Source organism: Suncus etruscus, chromosome 12 (assembly GCF_024139225.1).
Source record: "Suncus etruscus isolate mSunEtr1 chromosome 12, mSunEtr1.pri.cur, whole genome shotgun sequence".
NCBI classification, from domain to species: domain Eukaryota; kingdom Metazoa; phylum Chordata; class Mammalia; order Eulipotyphla; family Soricidae; genus Suncus; species Suncus etruscus.
In genome coordinates, this window is record NC_064859.1 from 30,842,263 (window position 1) to 30,869,195 (window position 26,933).

The window sequence follows — 26,933 nt, forward strand, 5'->3', positions numbered from 1 at the left end:
TCTGAAGTGTTTTGAAGTTTCCCTGGTATAGGTCTTTCACTTCTCTTGTAAGGTTTATTCCTAGATACTTGATATTTTTTGATACTATCTTAAATGGGATTGTATTTTTAATCTCTCTCTCCTCAACTTCATTGTTTGTATATAGAAACGCTACTGTCTTTTGTGTATTGACTTTGTATCCAGCCACTTTGCTGTATTGGTTGATTGTTTCTAGGAGTTTTACTGTGGACTCTTTAGGGTTTTTGATGTATATCATCATATCGTCGGCAAATAGAGCTAGCTTGTGTTCATCTTTCCCTACTTGAATTCCTTTGATTCCCTTCTCTTGTCGGATTGCTATTGCTAGGACTTCTAAGGTTATATTGAATAAGAGTGGAGAGAGTGGACAGCCTTGCCTAGTTCCTGACCTTAGTGGGAATGCTTCTAGTTTCTCGCCATTAAGTATAACGTTGGCTGTAGGCTTTTCATAAATAGCTGTAACTATCTTGAGGAAGGTTCCTTCTAACCCTATTTTGCTGAGTGTCTTTAACATGAAAGGATGTTGGATTTTGTCAAACGCCTTCTCGGCATCGATTGATATGATCATGTGGTTTTTGTCTTTCATGTTGTTGATGTGATGTATCATGTTTATTGATTTGCGGATGTTGAACCAACCTTGCATTCCTGGTATGAAACCCACTTGGTCGTGATGTATGATCTTTTTGATGAAGTGTTGGATTCGGTTTGCTAAGATTTTGTTGAGTATCTTTGCATCTATGTTCATTAGTGAGATTGGTATGTAGTTTTCTTTTTTGGTGGTGTCTTTGCCTTCTTTGGGAATGAGTGTGATATTAGCCTCATAAAAGGAGTTGGGGAGGATTCCTGTTTTTTCTATGGTTTGGAAAAGCCTTTGGAACAGTGGTAATAGGTCTTCTTTAAATGTTTGATAGAATTCACCTGTAAATCCATCTGGGCCTGGGCATTTGTTCTTAGGGAGTTTTTTAATTACCTCTTCAATTTCCTCTGAAGTGATTGGTCTGTTTAGACTTTCTAGATCTTCCTTTTCCAGTCTTGGAGGAGGGTGTTTGTCCAAGAATCTGTCGATTTCTACTGGGTTCTCTAGCCTACTTGAGTATAGTTGTTCATAATATGATCTCATGATATGTTGTATTTCTTGGGGTTCTGTTGTAATCTCTCCCCTTTCATTTGTGATCCTAGTGATTTGGGTGTTTCCCTCTTTTTTTTGGTGAGTCTTGCCAATGGTTTGTCTATCTTGTTTATTTTTTCGAAAAACCAACTCCTGGTCTCATTGATTTTTTGTATTGTTTTCTTAGTTTCGATGTTGTTTATTTCTGCTCTGGTTTTTATTATTTCTTGCCTTCTGGTTGTGGTTGGATTTCTCTGTTGCTGTTGTTCCAATTCTTTGAGGTGATCTTTTAAACTGTTGGTTTTGTTGTTTTCCTGTTTCTTGACATAAGCCTGTATTGCTATGAGTTTCCCCCTAATTACTGCTTTTGCTGTGTCCCATAGATTTTGACATGTTGTCTCTTCATTGTCATTTGTCTCAAGGAATCTTTTTATTTCTTCCTTGAGTTGTTCTTTGATCCAGCTGTTGTTGAGCAGCATGTTGTTTAGTCTCCAGGTATTAGTTTTCCTCCATTGCTTCTTCTTGACATCAATTTTAAGCTCTGTTGCATAGTGATCTGAAATGGTACTTCTAATGATCCTTACCTTTGTGATCTTACATAGGTTGGCTTTGTATCCTAAGACATGGTCTATTCTGGAGAAGGTTCCATGTGGGTTTGAGAAGAATGTGTATTCTGCTTTCTGGGGATGGAGGGCTCTATATAAGTCTGTTAGCCCTAAATCTTCTAATTTTTCATTTAGAGCTCTTATTTCTTTGCTATTTTTCTGCTTGGAGGATCTGTCCAGTGGTGATAGTGGAGTATTGAGGTCCCCTACTATTATCACAATTCCCTTCATGTGTTTCTCCAGGTTTGCCAGTAGTTGCCTCACATATTTTGGTGACTCTACATTAGGTGCATAGATATTGACCAGGGTTAGTGTTTCTTGATCTAATGTTCCCCTGACCAGTAAGTAGTGACCCTCTTTGTCTCTGATCACTTTCTTGAGGTTGAATACAATTTGGTCTGATATAAGAATGGCTGTCCCTGCTCTTTTTCGTTTTCCATTGGCCTGAATAATTACTTTCCATCCTTTTATTCTAAGCCTGTGCTTATCCTGTAGCTGTAGGTGTGTTTCTTGCAGACAGCAGAAGTCCGGTTTATTTTTCCTAACCCAGTTCTCTACTATGTGTCTTTTAATTGGAGAGTTTAGTCCGTTTACATTTAGGGAAATTATTGATAGAGAGGACTGTTGTGCAGTTGTATTGTGTGGAGTGGTTGTTGTTACAATCGGGGGTTTGGATTGTGTAATTCTTCTCTGAGTAAGTCGCTTAGGATCGGCTTAGTTTGCACAAATAGTTCAAGTTCATTCATGTTTGAGAATGTTTTTAGTCTGCCCTCCCATATGAATGATAGTTTTGCTGGGTATTGGACCCTGGGTTGGAAATTTCTTTCATTCAGTCGTTTAAATATGTCATTCCACTGTCTTCTTGCTTGAATTATTTCAAATGGGAGATCTGGTTTGATTCTTATGTCCTTTCCTTTGTACTTGAGGTTTTTTTTCTCCCTTATTGCTTTCAGGAGTTCCTCTTTCTCTTTTTTTTTGCCATTTGGATTATTATGTGTCTTGGTGTGGGTTTATTGGGGTCTATTTTATTAGGGACTCTCTTGACTTCTTGGATTTGTCCTGAATTGTCTTTCCAGAGGGTGGGAAAGTTCTCTGTTATTATCTCCCTGACTACCTGTTCTACCCCCTTCCCTATTTCCTCCCCTTCTGGTATACCCACAATTCTTAGATTGTTTCTTTTGTCCTTGTTCATTAGGTACTGGACTTTTCCTTCCAGTGCTTTGCCTTTTATTTCTTTGTTGGTTTCTTGATCATTTTTGATTGCAGTTTTCCTTCGAGTTCTTCTATGTGCTTCTCCAACTCTGTGTTTCTGCTCGTAAGGCTTGTTACCTTGTCTTTTAATTCCTTCACTTCTTTTTGTATGGACTCTCTCATGTTCTTTGACATTTCTTCTTTAATTTGGCTGATTCGTTCGTCCATGGATTTTTTATATTCGGTTGTTAGGGTTTCTTTTAATTCTTTTAGTAATTCTTGCATTTCCTTCCTCATGACTGCTTTTAGGTCTTCTTCCCGTGGATCTGTGCGCTTTGGTGGACTTGGAAATTTGATAGGGTTTGTCATGGTGTCTCCAGTTATTAGCGATTTCCTTGCTTTACGCATTGTTCTTTGTATTTAATGGTGTATTTTGGAGTGCTGTGGCTTCTAATTTTGGCCTGCTTTGGTCCCCTTCCTGAAGGTGTTTCTAGAGGGGCCTGCTGGGTGAGTTTGTTGAGCCTAGCCCTTTCTCCTCCCCTTTGCTACCTAGAGTGCAGCCTTCCTGCTGTGGGTCTTGTCCCTTTCTGCTCCTTATTTGTGTCAGCGGTGCAGTTCCACTCCTGGCCACAATGGTTACTGGCGCTGTTGAGCCTAGCTCTCAATCCCCTCTCCTTTCTCTGGGAGTCACTGGGGCTCCGCCCCCTCCACGTCTCCCTTGAAGGGTTCCCTCAGTCCAACACTTTGGGTTCTGTCCTCACCCTTGGGGAGTCCCTGGTCCACTCCAGGGTCCAGGGGGGTGGACTGTTCTAGGTCACCTGCGAGTCCAGATGGCTGGCCCTATCTCTCCCGTCTATTCGGGTAGCTCAACTTGCCTTTCTAGGCACCTACCTGGGGGAAGGGAGTCACTGGACCCTCTCCGGCTGGCACGCAGGGGTCCCGGGGGGGGGGCAGCCCAAACCGCGCAAAGGGACAGAAATTCACTCAGGCCTCTCCTCACTCACGCCTCCCTCCTGCATGCCGGAGCCCCTGGGGGGAGGTGCCGACCCAAGCCACGCAAAGGGGCTGAAATTCACTCAGGTCTCTCCTCACTCACGCCTCCCTCCTGCACGCCGGAGCCCCTGGGGGGAGGTGCCCTAAAGAGAGATTTCTGAGTGCAAAGCCAGGAGTAGCCCCTGAGCGTCACCAGGTATCACAACTTCCCCCTTTTAACTAGGAATGTCCATGTGACATCGTTCTAACCAACAGCATACTTTATCAAGGGATTAGTATTTTCCTTATTTAGTCATTTATTTAACAAATACATGTATTTTTATAAGGACCACGCCAAATGGTGCTCAGAAGCTATTCAGAGCTGGAGACCAAATTCAGGACCTGCACTTGCCAGGCATGTTCTCTGCCATGTGAGCTATCTCCCTGGTTCTAAAAACCATTTTAGTGCTAGACACTATTCTATAATGCTAACACTAGTTGTTCAATCCTCATGGTATTTTTAACTGTATTGTTGTCACTTTAATAGATACTGAATTTAACTGTTGTCTTCATCTTACAGAACTACCGTTTTCCTGATGACTCTGCCTCATCACTCCTCTACAGTTCACTTCCGGGAACACCTATCTGACCAAACTTTAGATATGCCGGTTTGGGGGCTGATATCACTAGGGCTTTTTGGAGCGAGTGTGGGCACTCTTCCCTCCCCACTTCCTTTTTCCAGAAAACCTGGCAGCCCAGAATCATGCAGTCACTATGTTCAAACCAGGCCAACTCTATAGATTCACTCTTTTCTTAGAATGAGATGTAAACCAAGCTGTGAAAGATCATGGGTACAACACCCCACACAACAGAAAATGACTCGTCTTAGGAGGAAATAGTGGGTCAAGTCCCACTTGCTAATACACTTTCCTTCCTCCCTCCCTTCCTTCCCTCCCTCCCTCCCTTCCTTCTTCCCTCCCTCCCTTCCTCCCTCCCTCCCTTTTTTCCCTCCCTCCCTTCCTTCTTCCCTCCCTCCCTCCCTCCCTCCATCTCTCCTTCCCTCCCTCCCTCCCTCCCTCCCTCCCTTCCTTCCTTCCTTCCTTCCTTCCTTCCTTCCTTCCTTCCTTCCTTCCTTCCTTCCTTCCTTCCTTCTTTCCTTCCTTTTTCCTTTATTTCTTTTCTTCTCTTCCTTTCTTCCTTCTCTTCACTTCCTTTCTTTTTTCTTCCTTCTTTCCTTCCTTTTTAAAAATACTTTAGAAGTTTATTGTCTTTTTTTGTATTTTTCATTTATTGAAGAAAATGCTTCACATAGTTGACATAACTGATCATAATGCAATTGTTTCAGGAAGACCAAAAGCAACATGATTTAACAGAAACAGAAAATTGAAAGAAAAACTAAAGAGATTGGAGAGAAAGGAAAGAAAATGTTGAGTGGCAAGTATATTTTAGAAAATTATTGAATTAGGGGCCGGCGAGGTGGCGCTAGAGGTAAGGTGTCTGCCTTGTAAGCGCTAGCCAAGGAAAGGACCACAGCTCGATCCCCCGGCGTCCCATATGGTCCCCCCAAGCCAGGGGCAATTTCTGAGCGCGTAGCCAGGAGTAACCCCTGAGCATCTAATGGGTGTGACCTGAAAAACCAAAAAAAAAAAAAAAAAAAAAAAAGAAAATTATTGAATTAGTAAACTCCTATTTTTTTTAAAGGATGAAAGTAAAAAAAAATACAGTATAAACAGTGTGGTGACAATTGTTGTTTGCATAGGTCCAGCAGAATATGGGGGAAATGGAAGGTAAAAGCCTTGGCCTAAATACAAGGATACCTGAAATTTTCTGGCATAGGACTGACTCTGGGCTCCAGGCATACTAGATTGTCCATTCTGAATTCTGAATCATTCTCTGTGATCCAGGTAAAAAAAAAATTTTTGTAGGTTCACTGTTGTTGGTGTCAGGTTCCTTTAGTTCAGTGCTTCTCAATTATTTTCTGTCATGCTCCCCCAAGGAAGAAGAAAACATTTTTCGCACGCCTCACGTGACTGTAAATAGTGTCTTTGTTAAAAAAAAAAACTTTAACCTGAAAAACAAAAATATATAAAATAATATATCAGAGGTGATGTCTGGATTAATGGCTACAATGAGCACATTTTGCAATGCATAGCTTTTCGAAGTGGAGTTTGAAGCAGGACATAGCAACTCTCAGCTCCAGAGACATACAGAGACATAAACACAAGGCTTAGCTTGTTATGACAGTGTTTGTCAAGGTCAAATGCGCCCCCTTTACGAGTGTCGAGCCCTCGAGGGTGGGGGGAGCACCACTAATTGAGAAGCACTGCTGTAGTTAAAGATTCTGGTTGATCATTCTCTAGTTTCACTTCACCGTTAGCGGGCAATGCGGAGATCCCTACCTTGCAAGCAGGTTATTGCTGTTGCTAAGTCATCCGGTTAAGAGAACCTTCTTTGAAGTAAGTCTATGCTAGGGCAACCATAGGGTCTTCCTTGGTGAAGGTTTGCTTCCTGGTGATGATATAGATAATTGTGGTTGTTTCTGTAGATGGGATCTAGGGGTGTCTGGGAAATGCCCGTTCTTATGAGGCCTGAGTCAAGTCTTTATGACCATGTTCATGGTGTATGACCCCACTGCATTACAAAATTTGTATTCCTTATCTATTAGATAAGAACTTGTTTGCATATGTAACATTTTCCCATTTTAATGTGCCTATGCAAAAGGGGGGACAATACCACAAGGTATTATGGGTGCATCTGGGGGCCAAGGGAACAAGTCCAACAATCCCAGTAACTTGGCTCTAACATGAACACTAAACAGAGAGGCTCTTCTGACAGAATTCCCTATTGAACAGATGGCAAAACAAACAAACAAATAATCAAAAACAATGGGCGAAATTGTCACTATATAGGAGGATATTCAAAAAGAGTTATAGCTGCTAGGGAATACATCTAAGATATACATGTCCCTTTTATGTCGTTAGAAATAGTCCAGGGAGTATTAAGTCTGGGACACCACTTTGGTCTGTGATTTGGCTTTCTGGAGTCTTTAAAACTGCTTTCAACAGTCCCATATCAGGAAATGCCCTACCACTTGCTCCACTGCTCCAGCCCTTTTTCTTTTCTTTATTTATCTTTCTATCTTTTCTTTTCTTCTTTCTTTCAGCTTTCTTTTTCCCTTCCTTTTTATTGTTTTTCAATAACTTTGCTTTCACTTATCTGGAAACAAGTGTATTATGGTCAACTATATCAACTATGTGATGCATTTTCTTTAAATAAAAGTATGTTGTCTTTTATGTAGTCATAATAGCAATATTATTGTCTATTTCATTTTATTGGAAGGCATGCAATTTCTCTTTGTCTCAGTGGTGTTATCAATTTTCAGCCTTAATTATGGAGGCATCTGTCAGTTTAATATTATAAACTATTCCTTTCAATTTGTAATTAATAAGTCATTAGAAGGTGCTTTTAGATATAATTATCCTAATGTTGTCCAGTGAAAGCTGCCTGTGGAGCCTCTGTTATATCTGCATTTCCTTTGCTCATTCACTTTCTGAAACATGATATTCTAAACTCCCTTTATGCTCCAGTCCTAGAATTGATTGTTTTCCCACAATGACTGATTCCTCTTTAAGGGAAATGAGAAATACAAACCAGGACCTCAGTCTCTCTGAGCTCGATCTCCCATTCCAACCTGGCATGGCCAATGGTGAGAGTGAGAAAGTGTCCTGCAGAAGAGACAAAGGGATTAATTAGAGCTACACCTGGTCACAAGCTCAACCTACCATTTTCTAAGGTTGCACCAGTGATTCTTTTGAGCTTCCTCTTGTTTGATTCCCAAGAAAAAGCCTCACTAAAGATGAGGACTGTGGATCAGGAGAAGAAAAGTGGAAGAGCAGGCTAAGAGGATGGACAGTGATGTCCAGATTGGCTGGGGCTGCTGCTCCTTAGAGTTGGGGTGTTCAAGAAAGTACATTGGATCTTCATGGAGGGGAAGAGGGTCAATCTTTGATTCTATCCTGATACCCTCAGACAGAAGAGAGCAGGATTTTGACCCTCACTCAAAATGGCAAAATGCAATATGTGTTTCATAGATTATTGTTAAAATTAGATGCTTTTGTGTGAGTGTTTGTCTGTTTTGGCAGGTCACTGTGTGGTGTGGCTCTCTGACTCTCACAGTTTAAAATTTTGGCTCTTTGTGTCAAACTTGTTTGCCACCCCTGGAAGAGAGGATGCTAAAGGTAAGACCATTTCTAAACAGAAGAGAGTGAGGGAAGGTCACAAGTTCAGCAACTACTTTCTAGGAAGTCCATATGTGAAGCAAGAAGAGGTGCCTATGTTGGGTAGACATCCCATTAGAGCAAGGGACAATTTGGAAGAAAAAGCAAGCAAGAAAGAAAGAAATAAGAAGGGAGGAAAGGAAAAAAGGAGAGATGGAGGAAGGAAGGAGGGAAGAAAAAGGGCAGAAAAGGGGCCGGTGAGGTGGCGGTAGAGGTAAGGTGTCTGCCTTGCAAGCACTAGCCAAGGAAGGACCGCGGTTCGATCCCCTGGCGTCCCATATGGTCCCCCCAAGCCAGGGGCAATTTCTGGGTGCTTAGCCAGGAGTAACCCCTGAGCATCAAACAGGGTGGCCCCCCAAAAAAAATAAAACAAAAAAAAAAGGAAAAGAAAAAGGGCAGAAAAAAAGAAAGGATGAGCATGACCCCAAAACCAAAACAAATAAAAGAAATAGGAAAAAAGATAAAGGAAAACAAGAATGCAGTATCATATCAGGGTATAGGGCTTGGCAAATAAAGTAAATTTTAGCTCCTCTGTCTCCCCTCACTAAGCTGCACTTGGGTAGTGTACTATATACACAAGGGGACCCTTAAGATTAAGTTATTACTTAAACCATCCAAATTCATCTCTTTCTTTGAATAGAAGAGAATGTAGAAACTGCATCTTACCTACAGAAAGTTCTCACAGCTTCCCTGAGGCCTGAGCTGGACGATTGTTCCTGGAGAGGAGTCTTTTGTGACCTTAAGGAGAAGCCACACCTTCCTGCTTCAGGACACACAGACACCATTGGGTGGAGGTTGATCTGAAAGTGGAAACCACAACTAGTTTCATCAGGGAGGGGATGGGGGAGCAGTGACAGCATCTCTGTGGGACCAGGCTTCTTCAGGGAGTCTCCTACATTCCTCAGGTAGCAGGTCACGCTTTCTAAGCAGGGGTGGAGTGAAGAGCCAAAATGGCAATGAAGAGGGCAGTGGCAGTGTTGTCAGGCCAGTCTGGGACCCTGCATGCTGTTACTTTTCTTTCTCCTGGTCACCCCACTTTTCCTGTGACCTCTGCAGGTGCAGTCTTTGTCAGGCTGCCAGCCAGGACTTAGGCAAGTCTGGTATCTCAGGTGTCCGAATCTGGCTTTACTACACACCAAAGCCAGAGTCTGGAATCCTGCCTGAGCCAGGCTGTGAGGTCAGCATGTGGATGAGAAAATATAGAAGAGTGTGTTTGTGTGTGTGTGTGTGTGTGTGTGTGTGTGTGTGTGTGTGTGTGTGTGTATACCTGTGGAAGCACTTTTGGGATCTTCACATCTTCACAGAACAAGTTTTATGTATTCTCTGCCTTCTCACTAGAATATTCTCACCTGCAATTCTAGGGAACAGTTTCTAAGCATGGGTGTGGGGAAGGGGCATCTACTTTCATCTCAGATTCTGTTTTGCAGGTCACTGAAAGAAGAAAGGCTCGGATTCATGGCTTCCTAGCCAAGGAGTTGAAGGTGCTGCAGATGGGATGAGGGGGTAAAGGTTTGATTTTCACTGGGTGAGGAAGGGAGGCTATAGAGCTGCAAACCCAGGTCTGACTTTATTTTTAACTCCTCCATCAGTAGTTGTCTTGTTTATTTTCTCTGTTCATGGATGACTCTAGTCCCCTCTCATGCTTAAAATGTGGGAACAAGCAGAAAGAAGGTAGGAGTTGCAGTTCTGAACAGGGCCCACCAGAAGTCCCCATGAATAGTAGGCAATCTTGTGGGATAAGAGTTGGCCCTGCCCTCTGGAATTCTTCTTTTCCTGTAGAGATCCTTTGACTCACAAACGTCCCTGGAGTTTTGTGGAACTAGGCGTGGGGACTGGTTAGCCCAATCAACTTAGTCATTCTAAAAATATGGCTAAAAATTCATAACCACACACTCTGAAGCCTACTTCTTAGGAGCTTCTTGTACTCACTTGGTTGCAAATTCTGTCTTTCCCCCTTCAAGGATTAACAAGAGAGACCAAAAAAAAGGCAAGGAAGGAGTCAAGCAAGAAAGTAGCCCCAGGGGGCCGGGCGGTGGCGCTGGAGGTAAGGTGCCTGCCTTGCCTGCCCTAGCCTAGGACAGACCTCGGTTCAATCCCCGGAGTCCCATATGGTCCCCCAAGAAGCCAGGAGCAACTTCTGAGCGCATAGCCAGGAGTAACCCCTGAGCGTCACAGGGTGTGGCCCAAAAACCGGAAGAAAAAAAAAAAAAGTAGCCCCAGGTGAAGTCTGCCACAGACTGATCCTCAGGAGCTTTGGTGAAGAAATGCCACATTGGCACAGATTCTTTCTTACTAAGTCACTTCTGGGCTACAAGTGACGTTGAGCCTTTCTATGTTCTCATGCTTCCTGCTCCTGTAGAGAAAAGTGGCTCCTTTAGCTCTTGAAGCCTTTTAAAAAGCAAAGGAACAAACAAACCAGGCTCAGCTGCATAAAAGGATCCCAGTGGGTCATGATCAGAATATGCAAAGACTAAGGCTAGCTAACTCCCACTAACATCAGTCAAATAGGGCTGGATCTTGAACTAGAAGACAAAGGTTGCTCCTGCTGGTTGCCAGGAGGGTGTCAAAGTGAAATAAATAATGTTTCTGGGATCTCTCTGGGTATCTGTGGTAAGTTCACTTCACACCAACTTTTTGTGGAACCAGTAAATTTTCACAGAAGAAAATGTATTAATATTTTCACTTCTTTCTCCATCTGAATTCTTATACATCTTCAACTAATAGCTATCATTTGCTGAGATTGAGCTGATCATAGGTTTAGAGATGGGTTCAACATGACTCCTTATCTTCTGTGTTACCCAGACCAGTTACCTAACTTCTCTGTGCTCTGTATGAATCATACTAGTGATATGTACTTCAGATGTGTAAATTAAGAACGGATAACTTAGGACTGGGAATGTCTCTCAAGAGGTAGAGAACTTGGGAAGATCCAAGTTATATTCTTTGTACCATTGGACCCTAAGCACCACCTGGAGTGGCCCCTAAAATAAAGTGGGTGTCTCATGAGAAGTCCTTAGCAACATAACTGACATACTGCATGCTAAGTAAAGAGCATCTATTATTTTGTTTTGTTTAATTTGTTTTTTTTCTTTCTTTCTTTCTTTCTTTCTTTCTTTCTTTCTTTCTTTTTTTCTTTCTTTCTTTCTTTCTTTCTTTCTTTTTTCTTTCTTTCTTTCTTTCTTTCTTTCTTTCTTTCTTTCTTCTTTCTTTCTTTCTTTCTTTCTTTCTTTTTTCTTTCTTTCTTTCTTTTTCTTTCTTTCTTTCTTTCTTTCTTCTTTCTTTCTTTCTTTCTTTCTTTCTTTCTTCTTTCTTTCTTTCTTTCTTTCTTTCTTTCTTTCTTTCTTTCTTTTTCTTTCTTTCTTTCTTTCTTTCTTTCTTTCTTTCTTTCTTTCTTTCTTTCTTTCTTCTTTCTTTTTGGTGTTTGGGCCACACCAGTGACACTCAGGGGTTACTTCTGGCTATGCTCTCAGAAATTGCTCCTGGTTCAGAGGGACCATTTGGGACACCGGGGATCAAACCCAGGTTCATCTTGGCAGCTGTGTGCAAGGCAAATGCTCTATCTCTGTGCTATTGCTCAAGCCTGTATCTATTATTTTGAGATGGTTTTCATTATTCTTGTGTGAAGTCATAGGGCAGCATCCTTCAAGCAGGCACCAGCTATGGTAGCTCTTGTATAAAAAACACTCATACATGTATGGGATTTACATAAATATAAATTTACGTACATACACAGAGATTTACATACATAGAAATTTTGGGCATAGGAGTAGACAAGTGTATTTGACCCCCATGATCAAGTTTTATAATAAAGCCTTTATTGAATTTTGGGGCTGCACTCAGAGGTACTCAGGAGTTACTCCTGGCTCTGCTCAGGGAGCACTGCTGGAGGTGCTCAGGGAACTATATGTGGTGCCTGGACCGAACTGGGTCTGCTGCATACAAAACAAGTACCCTAAGCTCATTTTCTCTATTTTAGAACAGAGCATTTGCTAGGAAAAGTTCTTCCTGACACAATTCTTCCTTTCTGCTATCCTAGCACCAGGAGCCTATCCTGTTGAGCTGGTGTGTAGAGAGAAATCTGAGACTATGTGGGAAGAGGCAGCAGAGAAAGCTGAAATGTACCCCTTTGAGGTTCCACACTGCTGTCCCCAGGACACTTTTCCTGTTAGCAAGCCCAAAGAGAGCAGGCTAAGCCTAATCTTCCAGGCTGCTAAAGTGCTCTTTACTCAGTGTTGGGTGTGCTCAGACTCCTGTTCTTCTCCCACTTGGTCTTAGTGAAGCCTCATCCCTCTCTAGACAGGCTTCTGGCCTCAGTGCTGGCTCGTCACCTTTTTCACTGCCAATGACAAAGGTAAGGCTGAACATGCATTGGGGTCACCAGTTCCCCTGTGCAACTTCTTCCCTTCTCAATTACCACTGCTCAAGGATGGGTATGAAATCCCTTGTGATATATTTTCAACCCCAGGTAGACAGGTCTGAAGGATTGCTGCAAAGAATTAATAAATTAAGCCAGTCATGGAGAGAATCATGGAGTCAGTGGCTTCTTTCTTTCTCTCTCTCTGCCCACTAAACTGACCTTTGTATATTCATCATTACAAATTTAACTAGGGGTGAGGAGGGTCAAATGAGATCCAGGTGGATTTTTACATATCAAAGGGATAGGTGAAAAGGAAAGAGGAAGTTGGGGGAAATGCTTTGTTTTGGATAAATGCAGGGTATGACAACAGATGGGAGTTAGAGGGAGGGGAATAGAGTCTAAGTAAACTCACTTTGGAGAAAGGAAAGATAGAGGGGATTGGAGGAGGGGTACAGAGAAAGGGAAAGAGGATGTGTGACAGCAAGTTGGTCTCCCTGGAGAGGTTCCTACATGGTGGAAGCATCATGTTCCTTTCATGGTCAGTGTGAGGGCACAGAGGCACACCCATGTGCAGTCACATTCAGGAGCATGTGAGTACACCATTTGGATTCAAAAGGATGAATGAAAGGAGCTCAACACTTAGAAAACCAAGTAGCTCAGAGTTTTTATATCATTAACACTGCTTTAATCCAGATATCCTCATTTCAGATTACTGTACCAGAACGTTAGCACTTTCCCTCTCTGAGCCTTCAAGAAGCAGTAGAAAGGAGCAACTGTGAGAGGATACTAGATCTATCAGTCAAAAATTTGGCACTTTCACAGTCAACTTGAATCTGATGTAGATGAATAGGGGGAAGAAGGGGCCACACCTGAAGAAGCTGAAGGTTTACTCTGGAGTCTGTGCTTGGGGGTCACTTCTAGAAGTGCTTGGGGGACATCTGAATGGAGGTCTGTAGCATATAGACCATCTCTCTGTACCCTCTGATGTAGAGTCAAGGGATTGACTTTAGAGAAGCTTACTTGTAGCATACTGGAGTAAGGGAAATGATTACATAGATTATTTTCCTCATACTTTGAGGGATAACTCCCTATTCTGAAGAATTCACAAGATGCCTCTGCATAAAGGCAAAGCACAAACAATGCTGCCAGCATCAGTCACCACCATCAGTCATCATCCTGAGCTCAATGACATCATTCTTATACTCAAAGAGGGACAGGTGACAATGTCAAGTCAGTGAGCCATCACAAGAGAAACTTTCTTTCAGGAATAATTGCTTCCAAGGTTTCCATAAGCTCTCTCAGAACCACCTACCAGGTTCTAAACCTTCCAGAACAGGTTCCACATCAATGGACACATGGGAGAGCAGGTTTGGAGGAACCAGATCAAATATTCTGAGGTGACAATTCCCAGCCATACAAACACAGAGAGTAGAGTGATTGTGATTGTCCCTGCCCTGCTAAGAACCATGCTACTTGGAGGCCCTGCATGGGAACTAACAAGAATAGACTGGGTATTTTGTGGCAGTGAGCACACCTAGAAAACAGCTGGTGATTCAAAGTCTCCTAGGGTAAACACCAGTACATGGCTATAGTGGGGAACCTTTGCTTCACCTTGCTTGGGACATTCGTCTATTAGATGAGTTAATATACATGTATGCAGCTCTAGTCACAGAGAAATATGCAGTGCCCCAGACCCGTCCTCAAAAAAAAAAAAAAAAAAAAAAAAAACATAACTGACCTGGAAAGAGAAAATGCCATTGACTAGTAAGGAACAGTGTCAATTTGAGCTTTCTAAGGCAAGACAACAATGAGATAACATCTCACAGCTATGAGGGTGGCACATTTCAAAAAAGATCAATCTGTGCTGGCAGGAATGTAGTAAAAAAGGAACTCTTCTCCACTCCTAGTAAGAATGTTGTCTGGTTCAGCCCCTGTGGAAAATGTTATGAAGAACTCTCAGTAAACTCAGAAATGAGCTGCCATATGACCCAACAATTCCATTTTTGGGTTTCTATCTCTGAGACTTAAAAATATTCACTCAAAATGACTTATGCACACATTACTCATTGCTGCAATGAGGACAGTAGCTAAGATACAGAATCAACCAAAGTAACCAACTACAGATTAATAGATTATGAAAATATGGAAAATATACACAGTGGAATACTATGCAGCTGCAAGGAACAATCAAATCATGCAATTTGCTGCAACCTGATTGGAACTGGAAGATATGTTGAGTGAAGTAAGCCAGAAGAAGAAATACAAGTACAGAATTATTTCACTTATCTGTGATATATATATATATATATATAAATCAAGGTTATTTAATTAAATTAAAAAATTTTAAACTAATAAAAATGATATTTAGAGAACAGGAAAAAATAAAAAGAAATCTAACCAGTAAACCTGTGAGATGTACATGAAGATTACCTGTGTACAGTTGTTATAGAAACTGTGCCTTGGATATAATACCTGAAAGCCACTGTACTATAGCTCTGAAAATGAAATACTTTGTTGATATCAGTTTTCTACAGGGACTAATTATTTAGACATCTTCCACCTTTCGTTTGCTGTCACTGTTGAGAAGTCTTATAGTTTATTGGAGTTCTGTGCATATCCTGGTCTGGGCAAGTGCCTGGGATGGCTTTGAATAATGTGGGTCAGTGCTAGAGACCAAACTTACAGTCTCACTCATACAAGGCAGGCATTTAACTGCTGAGCCCTATCCCAGGGCTTTAATTAAATGATTAAAACATACATTTCTTCTAAAAAAAAAAAACTATGATAAATATTTCCAAGAAGACAGAAAATGTGTAAAGAATATAGTATTTCCATTGATTCTTGATTCCCATATGAAAAGAGGGTTCAAATACTCATTACATGCATGAAAGAAGATAGAGAGAGGGGTATTCTTAGGTTTGGGAAAACAGGACAGGGCTTTATCAATGTTTCATCCAATAACCCTTTCTCAGAACCCAGTCTGCTACTTCCTCTCATATAGATTCCCTTATGCATTTAAAGGGGAAATGAAAGGGTAAGAACTACTTCCAATAGAACTTGGGGGACAGTGAAGTGCTGGGGATCCAACTCAGGGCTCCTGCATGCAGAGTCTGTGCTCCAGCTTTTGAGCCATCTCCTGGCCCTGTATTGAATACTTGGACTTTGCCATTTCACAGACCACCTTCAGAATTCACTAGGCATTTCCTGTTCTCTGAATATTGGCTATTACCCTTTGCTCCTCAGATGAGTCTGACTTTTCTATTTACATCTACACTAATCCTGAACACATTCATATATGTGAGGTAAACTGAACCTTCACATGTGTCTACTCTAGGTAAGGGAATAAATGACAAGATGCATTAGAGTTTGCATTTTTTTTTTTGAGGGGAAGTCACACTCAGTGGTGTTCAGGGATGACTTCTGGTTCTGCACACAGGAATGACTCCTGGCAACGTGTTAGGAACCATACAAGATGCCAGAAATCAAACCCAGTTAGGTTGGCAAGACAAGGTTGGCAAGACAAGCTTCCTCCCTGCTGTATAATTGCTCCAGCCCAAATTCTTTTTATTTCCTTACCCTATAGTCTCTGTGTTCTCTTTCTTCCATGTTAGACAGATAGCATGGGGAGTGGGGTGGGCAAGGGCCTGCTTTCCTATGCACAGGAGTTCACAGACCATGTGGGTTATCAATGGAAAATCTAGAACCCCATAAAGGTTGGAGATGAATGGGGAGGTCTGGGAGGGGCCCTGAGTTGAAAGCCAGGAGTTGAGGGCTTGTCAGAAAGCTCTAGGTGATGATTCATGGGAAACAATTTTATAGAAAAGAGTGACGAGTGGGGATGTGGCCAAGAGAGGCATGAGGAGAAGCTGCTGTTGACACCTTATAAAGCTTACATGGCAGATGGTTGGGTCAGCATTTTTCTCCAGTGTGTTAAGATCTCTGCCAGCCTGGTTTCTGCTTACACTCCACTTAGAACCCTACGGATCCTAGCTTCCACTCTTTGGTCAGCTACTCAGCCAGATAGAGGCAGTGAAAGAAATTGGTCATCGTTGGAACAACTGATATCTTGAGTGTATGTGGTGTCCACAGAAACAAAATTGTGTTTGTGGTTTGGAATGTCATCCTGATTTCGAGGGTGCATGTTATCCTGAGCTTGCAGAAATGTGCTGTTTGCCGTTGAATGTAGGACAGATTACAAACTGTCATGTGTTTCCAGCAAACACTGATACCCTTTCCTTGGGGAATTATTATTAGATGCAAGATGACCCACAAGGGAAAAGTCAACCATGCTGACAGCCTCAGACCCATCTCCTTTCTCCTCCTCTTTCTTTTTTTTGGGGGGGGGGTTTACACCTCAGTATAGTACTCAGGTTCAAGTCCTGGCTCTGTGCTCTGGAGATGGTCCTCACAGTGACCCGTGGACCATATGGTGCCAGGATTGAACCCTGGTCTCCTGCATGCAAAGTATATGCTCAGCCTGTGGAGCTAACTCGCAACGCTTTTCAAATCTTCATAATGCTGTTGGTGTAAAGAACTCAGTCAGCAGTTTCTATTAGAAGTATTCTGTGTGATCTGGGCCTGGGATCTAGGTGATCCCTCTTCAGAGGTCAAGGATTTCCATGTATGATGCAGTTCAGGTGGGTTCATGCTGGTCCCAATGTCAAATAATCTCACAGCCTCTGGGAGAGAGGTGTGAACGAAGATAACAGGACTCCCTACATCTACAGTCCTATATGGAAGCTGCCTCCATACCTCCAAACCCTACAAAAGGCTGTTCAGTCTTCTGAAGACTAAGGGAAAAGTAATCAGCTAGAACCACAACATTGGACACTAGTAATACAGTTCCAACAGGAGAACAGCTGATGTGGTTTATTTACCACCAAAACCAATGCTAGAGCCAAAGGAAGAAGGAAAACTGTGTGCATTTTTACATTCCCCACCCTAGAACATTTTAGCAATTCAAGATTTTAAAAGATTGAAAAACAGACTTATACTAATGTAACATTTAAGTTTAAATATTTGATTTATGGCTAAATATAACTTACTATCGTTTTTTTTTCTGTTTAAATGAACTAAAACTAAAATTAACTAAAAATTTTTGAACATTGTCACTTCAAATAAAAAATTGTCAAACTGGTAATTTTCTTAATTAAAAATGAGACAAGCAAGACATAGGCACTTGGAAATTTTTTTTTTTTTTGATGAGCTTTAAATTCACTAGAGCCAGAGTAGTACATTTTTATTTATGCAACAATTACTCAGCCCTAACACAGGTATTTTTTTTAAAAATTTGATAGGGGCCAGAGCAATAGCACAGCAGTAAGGCCTTGCACATGGCCAATACAGGACAGACCCCAATTTGAATCCCAGTATCCCATATGGTCCCCTGAGCCGGCCAGGAGCAACTTCTGAGTGCAGAGCCAGGAGTAACTCCTGAGCACTGCTTGGTGTGACCCAAAACCAAATAATAATAATAATTATTATTATTATTATTATTATTATTTTGTTGTGGATTTTCTACATTAATTAACTTATTTTTAATTTTTTCTTATTGACTGGTTTTTGGTGCAGAGGTTATTGGTTTTGGTTTTAGAGTCATAATCAGCAATGCTCAGGGCTTATTCCTGGCTCTCCACTCAAGGATCACTTCTGCAAATGCTTGGGAGTCCATATGGGATGCTGGCAATCAAACTTGCCACATGCAAGACAAATGCTCTATCTGCTGTACTATTTCTCTGGATCCTTGACTTGGGTTTTATGTATTGATACCTCCTTAGATTTTGCATGAGGATTTTCCATTGCTTAACCACAATGGCTCATATAGGATCTTTGTCAATGGATGGCTTCCTAGATCACTATTGTTTGGCTTTTTTTTTTTTTCTTTTCAGATCTTACCCAACCCTCAAAAGCCCTCTTTTTTTTTGCTCAGGATTGAAGAGTCATATGCCCTCAGGAAGCTTGTTTCAGCATTATGTTCTCATAATTCTTAGAATCTCTAAATCCTGGATTGGCTTCAGTCATTCTCTGGCTTTCCTGGGTAAAGTTATTTAGAGCAACAACAGTTATCTTTCAACAATAACAGTTATCTTTCAGCTTTTGGCTAGATAAAGTATACAAATGTATTTCTACCAGCACTGGCCCCAACCTGTCAATATAACAGGCCCATTTTAAGTTTATTTTGTTAAAATTTGGGTATCTTGATTCCATTCTTGTTGACTTTGGCTTGGATATTTAGTTCAGTCCTTTTTTTTTTCTTAACACTACCAATGCACCTGAGACCACTTGCATCCTGGTGGTAAAGGATACACACTGAGAACATTGATAGAGGAAGGTCTACATTGATGGTATGATTGGCCCTGATTCATTGTATGTCTGAAATCCAACTATGAAGGACTTTGTAAATCACAACAGTTTCAATAAAATAAAATAAAAATGTAATTTTATTCATTGACTTCAAGATCCTCACCATTCCAAACACACTCAAGGGATGGATTCTGCATACTAATAGGATTCATGCTGTGATGTAAGTAGGGCAATGGGAAGAGACTGTGGGAAAAGAGTAAAAATCACATCACAAAGACAAATCTATGAAGTGCCAATGTCTTTCCTTGCTCTCCTAAGGGGAGTCAGTTTCATTCCCCAGCAGATGTGCCCCCCTCCAAGTAGATGTTTGGCAACTGGAAAGGAGGGAGCAACAGTTTTTTCTGTTGCAAAGAGCCACAGAATAATGATGATATATTTTTCATATGCTAATTTATGAGACTGTCAGTGCCCAGGCTCCAGCCTGGGGCTCCAACTGTTTTCATTGATTAAGGAGGTGAGAGTGGAGTAGTGACATAACATATTCTCTTTCTATGTTCATATTCATAGATCCATTAGATTATTTTTAATGTCTACATAGTATTTCATAATAGGATATATACTCTAGTTTACTCCTATAGGTAGATATGTATGCTACTTTGGATTTTACACTCTCATATAAAAAAATATTCAGGCCAAAGGCCAAGTCAAGTGTGTACCGTCATTATTTCAATATGGCAATTTCTCGTGCAGCTGATGTCTCTCATCCGCAGCCAGAAAAGCATCTATCTGATTGTGAGCCAGGACTTCTGTAAGGCCTGTGAGAATGAGGATCCTTGAATCTCCACACAGAAAGCTAGGAGGGACTGCTCATTGTCACCAAAGCCCCATTCCTTTGAGGCCATATGGAAAGACTAGAGTCCAGAGGATTTGAGTATTCCACTTACAGATAATAGACACAAGCCTCCCCCCACCCCAACCAGCTCTGTCTGTGTTCTCAAAGCTTTGAAGCTTTTGAATATGAGAAAGTATAGATTTTATGCAGATCATTTCCAGGGACCATCACTTGAGGGAACTGCTGACCTGGCAGCAGATGGAAAAGCTATGTGAGCTGCATGTGAGATCCGCATTGTGAATCTTTCACAGAGATCTGTGGAAGGAATGAACACATTTACCCCACAAAGTGCCAACTGCATTTTAGCTTCACCTTGGCTTTTCTTATGCATAGAAGAGATAAGGAAATGTCTTATATCTTTGCCAACTTGAAATTCTTCCTTTTCCACAAAACCTGTCTGGAGAAGAGTAATCTGTTTTGTTTTTTTTTTAAATTGAGGTAATGTTGGAGGTAATGTTACAACACTGCATATATTTTACAAGAATATTTCGCACCTCTTCAGATATATTGAAATGTATTCCACACTATACCCACCAAAATTTCAAGTCCCTCTATCATGGTCCATGGGATCTTTTCCTTCTCCTCTAGTAACCTCAATTCTTAGGCCAGAATTAGGGGTTTTCGTTTGACTCTGTCTCTACTCTTGCTTTGTTTCTTCTTCCTTCTCCCTATCAGTCAAATAACCCTTTATTTTTATTTTTCTTTCTAGCTGATTTCAGTTATCATGACCCCTTCATCCAGTCATGTTGCAGCAAAGGGCAAGATTTTATTTCTCATTGCAGCCAAGTTGTACCATTCTGTCATTCTAGTTAGAATAAGTCGTCTCAATCATGTTGCTATGAGCACACTTTTTAGTATTGCTCTCAGAGAGAATCAAAGTTCACAGGCCATCCTTGTAGATGCCTCTGACTTACTTATGCGTTGTCTCCTGGATGGTGGAATAAACTTTAAATGTGTATGAGTCCATATTATCTTCTCATTACCCTGCTGTGTCTATGAGGCTCTCACAGAATCTACCCTGTAGAAGCTCACCATCCTGTTGAGAAAGAACTTCATCCACATCTGGAATTATGGGCTAATTAAATGATGTGCATTATGGTACTTGATCCTGTCACACTTATGTATGGAAAGACTCAGAGAGTAATTATAAAATATACCTTTTGTATATTTTTTATAAAGTTGTTCGAAGGTTATAGAAATAGAAGAGTGTGAAAGGTGGTCTAGAAACAACTCTTATCAGTCAAATGTTTATGGATGTTATTGAAGAAATCAGTCATAGCAAGCTAGAGCAGTGAAAATAATTTTATATAACTTACATGACAAGGAAATAAAAAGACAGATTTTGAATACTTCGGGACTTTCTTTTTCTCTGTAAATTTAATCTGAGATTTAATTTTTTTTTTATTGTGACTTAAGTGAATTAAAATATTTCGCAGTAATATTTAAGGTACATAGTGACAATGAATCAGGGGCATTCCTACCACCAGTGATGTCCTCCCTTCATCCCTGTTTTCAGCATGCATCCCATATCAATCTCCTTTACCCCCCACCCCAGAATACTAGTATAACTGGTCCCCACTTGTACAGCTTGCTGAGGATTAGGCAAAAATTCTGTTGTCATTGACTTTGGTTTTGCTGGTCAGGTCTAATCGTTTTTTATTTCCACTAAATATTCATGCGAGTGTCTGAACCTGGTACCATTCATTTTCCCCCTCAATTTATGTGGCTGAACAAGATGACTCAAGCAATGTGGTTCTGTTGGAGATATAGAAAAAGAAAAAGGAAAAGAAGAAAGAAAAGAAAAACAACAAAAAACCAAAACACTAGGAGGAGTCCTTCTAGGTGTTATAAATATCAATTTAAAAGAGAGAAGGGAGGCAGTGGTCGCGGTCGCGCGCGCGCCGCCTCCGGCTCGGCCTCCCGCTGCAGCAGGTGCAGGCGCGCCGTGGTCTCGAAATGATTCCATGATTCCTGAACATAGAGCCAGAATTAAGCCCTGAGTACCACTGGTTGTGGACCAAAAAAAAAAAAAAAAAAGATTACGGAGCCTGGGCGGTGGTGCAAGTGCACTCAGGGGTTCCTCCTGGCTCTACGCTCAGAAATCGCTCCTGGCAACCATATGGTATGCCCGGATTCGAACCACCGTCCTTCTGAATGCAAGGCAAATGCCCTACCTCCCATGCTATCTCTCTGGCCCTATTTATTTGATCTTGGATTCACACCTGGCAGTGATCAGGGGTTACTCAGAGCTTGTTTCTTAGAAATTAATCCTGGAATACATCAGCTGAGAGACTAACATGGCAGAAGTAATCCTCTGAGCTCCTGGGGTTCCCAAAACTGCTTAAGAAAGAGCATGAAAACTGGCAAAGTTTTGCAAAAGCCGGCTCCCTGTGTGTGACACCAGGCGGGGAAAATCCATGAAAGTACACCGGCCCAGTGGGGCCCAACTGTGAAAAACTGTGAGTGTGACCTGTCTAAGTCTGTCTACTGTCCTCTTGCGTGAAACTCTTGCGAGTGGGGCAAAAAGAGGCTCCAGAAAACTCGCTCGCCCAGATGCCATTTTCAGGGAGGGACTACAGAGCATGAAAACCGGCAAAGCTTTGCAAAAGCCGGCTCCCTGTGTGTGACACCAGGCGGGGAAAATCCGCGAAAGTACACCGGCCCAGTGGGGCCCAACTGTGAAAAACTGTGAGTGTGACCTGTCTAAGTCTGTCTACTGTCCTCTTGCGTGAAACTCTTGCGAGTGGGGCAAAAAGAGGCTCCAGAAACCTCGCTTGCCCAGGCGCCATTTTCAGGGAGGGACTACAGAGCATGAAAACCGGCAAAGCTTTGCAAAAGCCGGCTCCCTGTGTGTGACACCAGGTGGGGAAAATCCGCAAAAGTACACCGGCCCAGTGGGGCCCAACTGTGAAAAACTGTGAGTGTGACCTGTCTATGTCTGTCTACTGTCCTCTTGCCTGAAACTCTTGCGAGTGGGGCAAAAAGAGGCTTCAGCGGAGCACGGCCGCTCCGCTTCGCTACGCGGCCGTGCGCTCATTCTAAGGAAAGAACTCCATTGCAACAAGAAGCAAAAATCTCACTAAGAACGGCGCTATATCACAGAAGCAAACATTTCTCTCCGGACTGTCTTCTCTGTTGCATGCTCGGGCCTAAGATTTGACCCAGTGTGAGGCTTCATCTACGGAGGACTCCCCTCCCTTAGAGGCAAGTCAGCCCATCCAGAAAGGGAGGAGCCAGAGAAGTGTGCTGCCTGCATCATATAGACAATGAATACCACCACAACACGTAGAAAAACCCACAATACAAGTGTGACAATGGGGAAACAACGCAGGCCAGCATCAGACATAGAGAATGAAGATGACAATTCTGAGGACCAGATAATGACCAACCAACTAATCAACCTCTCAGATAAGGACTTTAGACTAGCAATATGGAAGATGCTCAACGGACTCCAAGAAACCATGGATTGAGTTGAACAGAACACTAATAAGAACCAAGAAAATATGAAGACAGAAATCACAAAACTCCAAACTGAAATAACATGTCAACTAACAGGACTGAAAAAGTCAGTAAACGAAATGAATGACAAAATGGATAAGCTCTGGGACAGGGTATCAGAAGCTGAGAATAGACTTGGTGCTGTGGAAGATGAGATACAAAACAATTCCATACAGCAGGAGAGATTGGACAAAAAACTTAAAGCAAATGAGCAGACAATGGAAAAATTAGTCAAAGAATGGGAACAGATGAAAATAGAGGTCTATGATGAGATCAACAGAAACAACTTAAGAATCATTGGAGTCCCAGAGACCCAGGAAGAAAATTTCCAGGAAGAATCAACGGTCAAGAACATCATTAAAGAGAAACTTCCAGAGCTAAAGAATATATGTGATCAAATCCTGCATGCCCGAAGAGTACCAACCAAAAGAGACCCCAGAAAAACCACCCCAAGACACATCCTAGTCACAATGACAAATCCCACAGATAGAGACAGAATTCTGAAAACAGCAAGATCAAAAGGGGAAATCACGTTCAAGCAAGCTTCCCTGAGATTTACAGCAGACCTGTCACCAGAAACACTCAATGCCAGAAAGCAGTGGTGGGATATTGTGACAAGACTGAATGAAATGAATGCTTCACCCAGAATACTATACCCAGCAAAACTCACTTTCCGGTTTGACGGAAGAATACATGGCTTCACAGACAAAAACAGCTCAGAAACTTCACAGACACAAAACCAGTCTTAAGAGAAAAACTGAAAGACCTAATCTAAGACAAGACTACCCAAAAGACACACCAAATTTTGAAATAAAGATGGCGTTAAATCCCAGGACAATTCTTTCTCTCAACGTCAATGGACTAAATGCACCAGCTAAGAGACACAGAGTGGCTAAATGGATCAAAAAACTCAATCCAACCTTCTGCTGCCTACAAGAAACGCACCTGAATAGTCAGAACAAACATAGACTCAAAATAAAAGGCTGGAGAAAAATTATCCAAGCAAACAACACCCATAAAAAAGCTGGAGTGGCCATACTAATATCAGATAAAGCAAACTTTATACTCAGGAAGGTTGTAAGGGACAAAGATGGACATTTTATATTAATCAAGGGGTACGTAGAGCAGGAAGAATTCACTCTCCTAAACATATATGCACCGAATAAGGGGCCAGCAAAATATTTAATACAACTGCTGACAAATCTGAAAAATAATATCAACAACAACACAATAATTGTGGGGGACCTTAACACGGCTTTGTCAACACTGGATAGGTCAACCAGACTGAAACCCAACAAGAATATACTAGACCTGAGGAGAGAAATGGAAGAAAGAGGCCTAGTGGATATATATAGGACACTCCATCCCCAGAAACCTGGATACACATTCTTCTCCAATGTACATGGGACATTCTCCAGGATAGACTACATGCTGGCACATAAAACATACCTCCATAAGATCAAGAGGATAGAAATTTTGCAGACTACCTTCGCTGACCACAAGGCTCTGAAATTATTTCTGAATTCCAAAGGGACTCAGAAGAAACACTTTAACACCTGGAAGTTAAACAGCCTCATGCTCAATAACCAGTGGGTCCGAGATGAAATCAAGGAGGAAATCAAAAGGTTCCTGGAAACAAATGACAATAAAGACACAAACTATCAGAACTTATGGGACACAGCAAAAGCAGTACTGAGAGGAAAATTTATAGCTTTGCAAGCACACATCAGGAAGGAAGAAGGAGCTTACCTGAGTAGCTTAATGACACAGCTAATAGAACTAGAAAATGCTCAACAAAAGGACTCAAGAATAGGAAGACAGAAGGAAATAACAAAGCTGAGAGCAGAAATCAACGAAGTGGAAACTCAAAAAACAATCCGAAAGATCAACGAAAGCAGAAGTTGGTTCTTTGAAAAAATAAACAAGATTGATAGACCACTGGCAAACCTAACAAAGAAAGAGAGAGAGAGAAACTTGATAACTCGTATCAGGAATGAAAAAGGAGAGATCATTACTGATATGACAGAGATTCAAAGGGTAATCAGAAACTACTTTGAAAAACTCTATGCCACTAAAAATGAGAACCTGGAAGAAGTGGATAAATTCTTGGACTCTTATAATCTTCCACGGTTGAAGGAAGAGGATGTAGCATATCTAAACACCCCCATCACCATTGATGAAATTAAAACAGTAATCAAATGTCTGCCGAAAAACAAAAGCCCAGGTCCAGATGGATTCACTAATGAATTCTATCAAACTTTCCAAGAGGAACTACTGCCAATCTTGGCAAGACTCTTTCATGAAATTGAACAAACAGAAACACTTCCAAATAGCTTTTATGAAGCCAACATCACCTTGATACCTAAACCAGACAGAGACGCTACCAAAAAAGAAAATTACAGACCAATATCACTGATGAATGCAGATGCAAAGATCCTCAACAAAATCCTGGCAAATAGGATTCAATGCCTCGTTAAAAAGATCATCCACTACGATCAAGTAGGTTTCATCCCAGGAATGCAAGCATGGTTTAACATCCGTAAATCTATCAACATAATACACAACATCAATAACAAGAAAAATAAAAACCACATGATCATATCAATAGATGCAGAGAAAGCATTTGATAAGGTCCAACACCCATTCTTGATCAAAACTCTCAGCAAGATGGGAATGGAGGGAACCTTTCTCAATATAGTGAAGGCCATCTACCACAAGCCAGTGGCAAATATTATCCTCAATGGAGAAAAACTGAAAGCCTTCCCTCTAAATTCTGGCACAAGACAAGGCTGTCCTCTCTCACCACTCCTATTCAACATAGCACTGGAAGTACTTGCTATAGCGATTAGGCAAGAAAAGGATATCAAGGGAATCCAGATAGGAAAGGAAGACGTCAAGCTCTCACTGTTTGCAGATGACATGATACTCTACTTAGAAAACCCTAAAGACTCTATCAGAAAGCTTCTAGAAACAATAGACTCATATAGCAAGGTGGCAGGCTACAAAATTAACACACAAAAATCAATGGCCTTTCTATACACCAATAGTAATAAGGATGAAATGGACATTAAGAAAACAACCCCATTCAAAATAGTGCCACACAAACTCAAATATCTTGGAATCAACTTGACTAAATATGTGAGGGACCTACACAAAGAAAACTATAAAACTCTGCTCCAAGAAATAAGAGAGGACACACGGAAATGGAAACGCATACCCTGCTCATGGATTGGCAGGATTAACATCATCAAAATGGCAATACTCCCCAAGGCATTATACAGATTTAATGCCATCCCTCTAAAGATACCCATGACATTCTTCAAAGAAGTGGATCAGACACTTTTGAAATTCATTTGGAACAATAAACACCCTCAAATAGCTAAAGCAATCATTGGGAAAAAGAATATGGGAGGAATTACTTTCCCCAACTTTAAACTGTACTACAAAGCAACAGTTATCAAAGCAGCATGGTATTGGAATAAGGATAGGTCCTCAGATCAGTGGAATAGGCTTGAATACTCAGAAAATGTTCCCCAGACATACAACCACCTAATTTTTGATAAAGGAGCAGGAAATCCTAAATGGAGCAGGGAAAGCCTCTTCAACAACTGGTGTTGGCACAATTGGATAGCCACTTGCAAAAAGCAAAAAATTGAACTTAGACCCCCAGCTAACATCATGTACGAAGGTAAAATCCAAATGGATTAAAGAC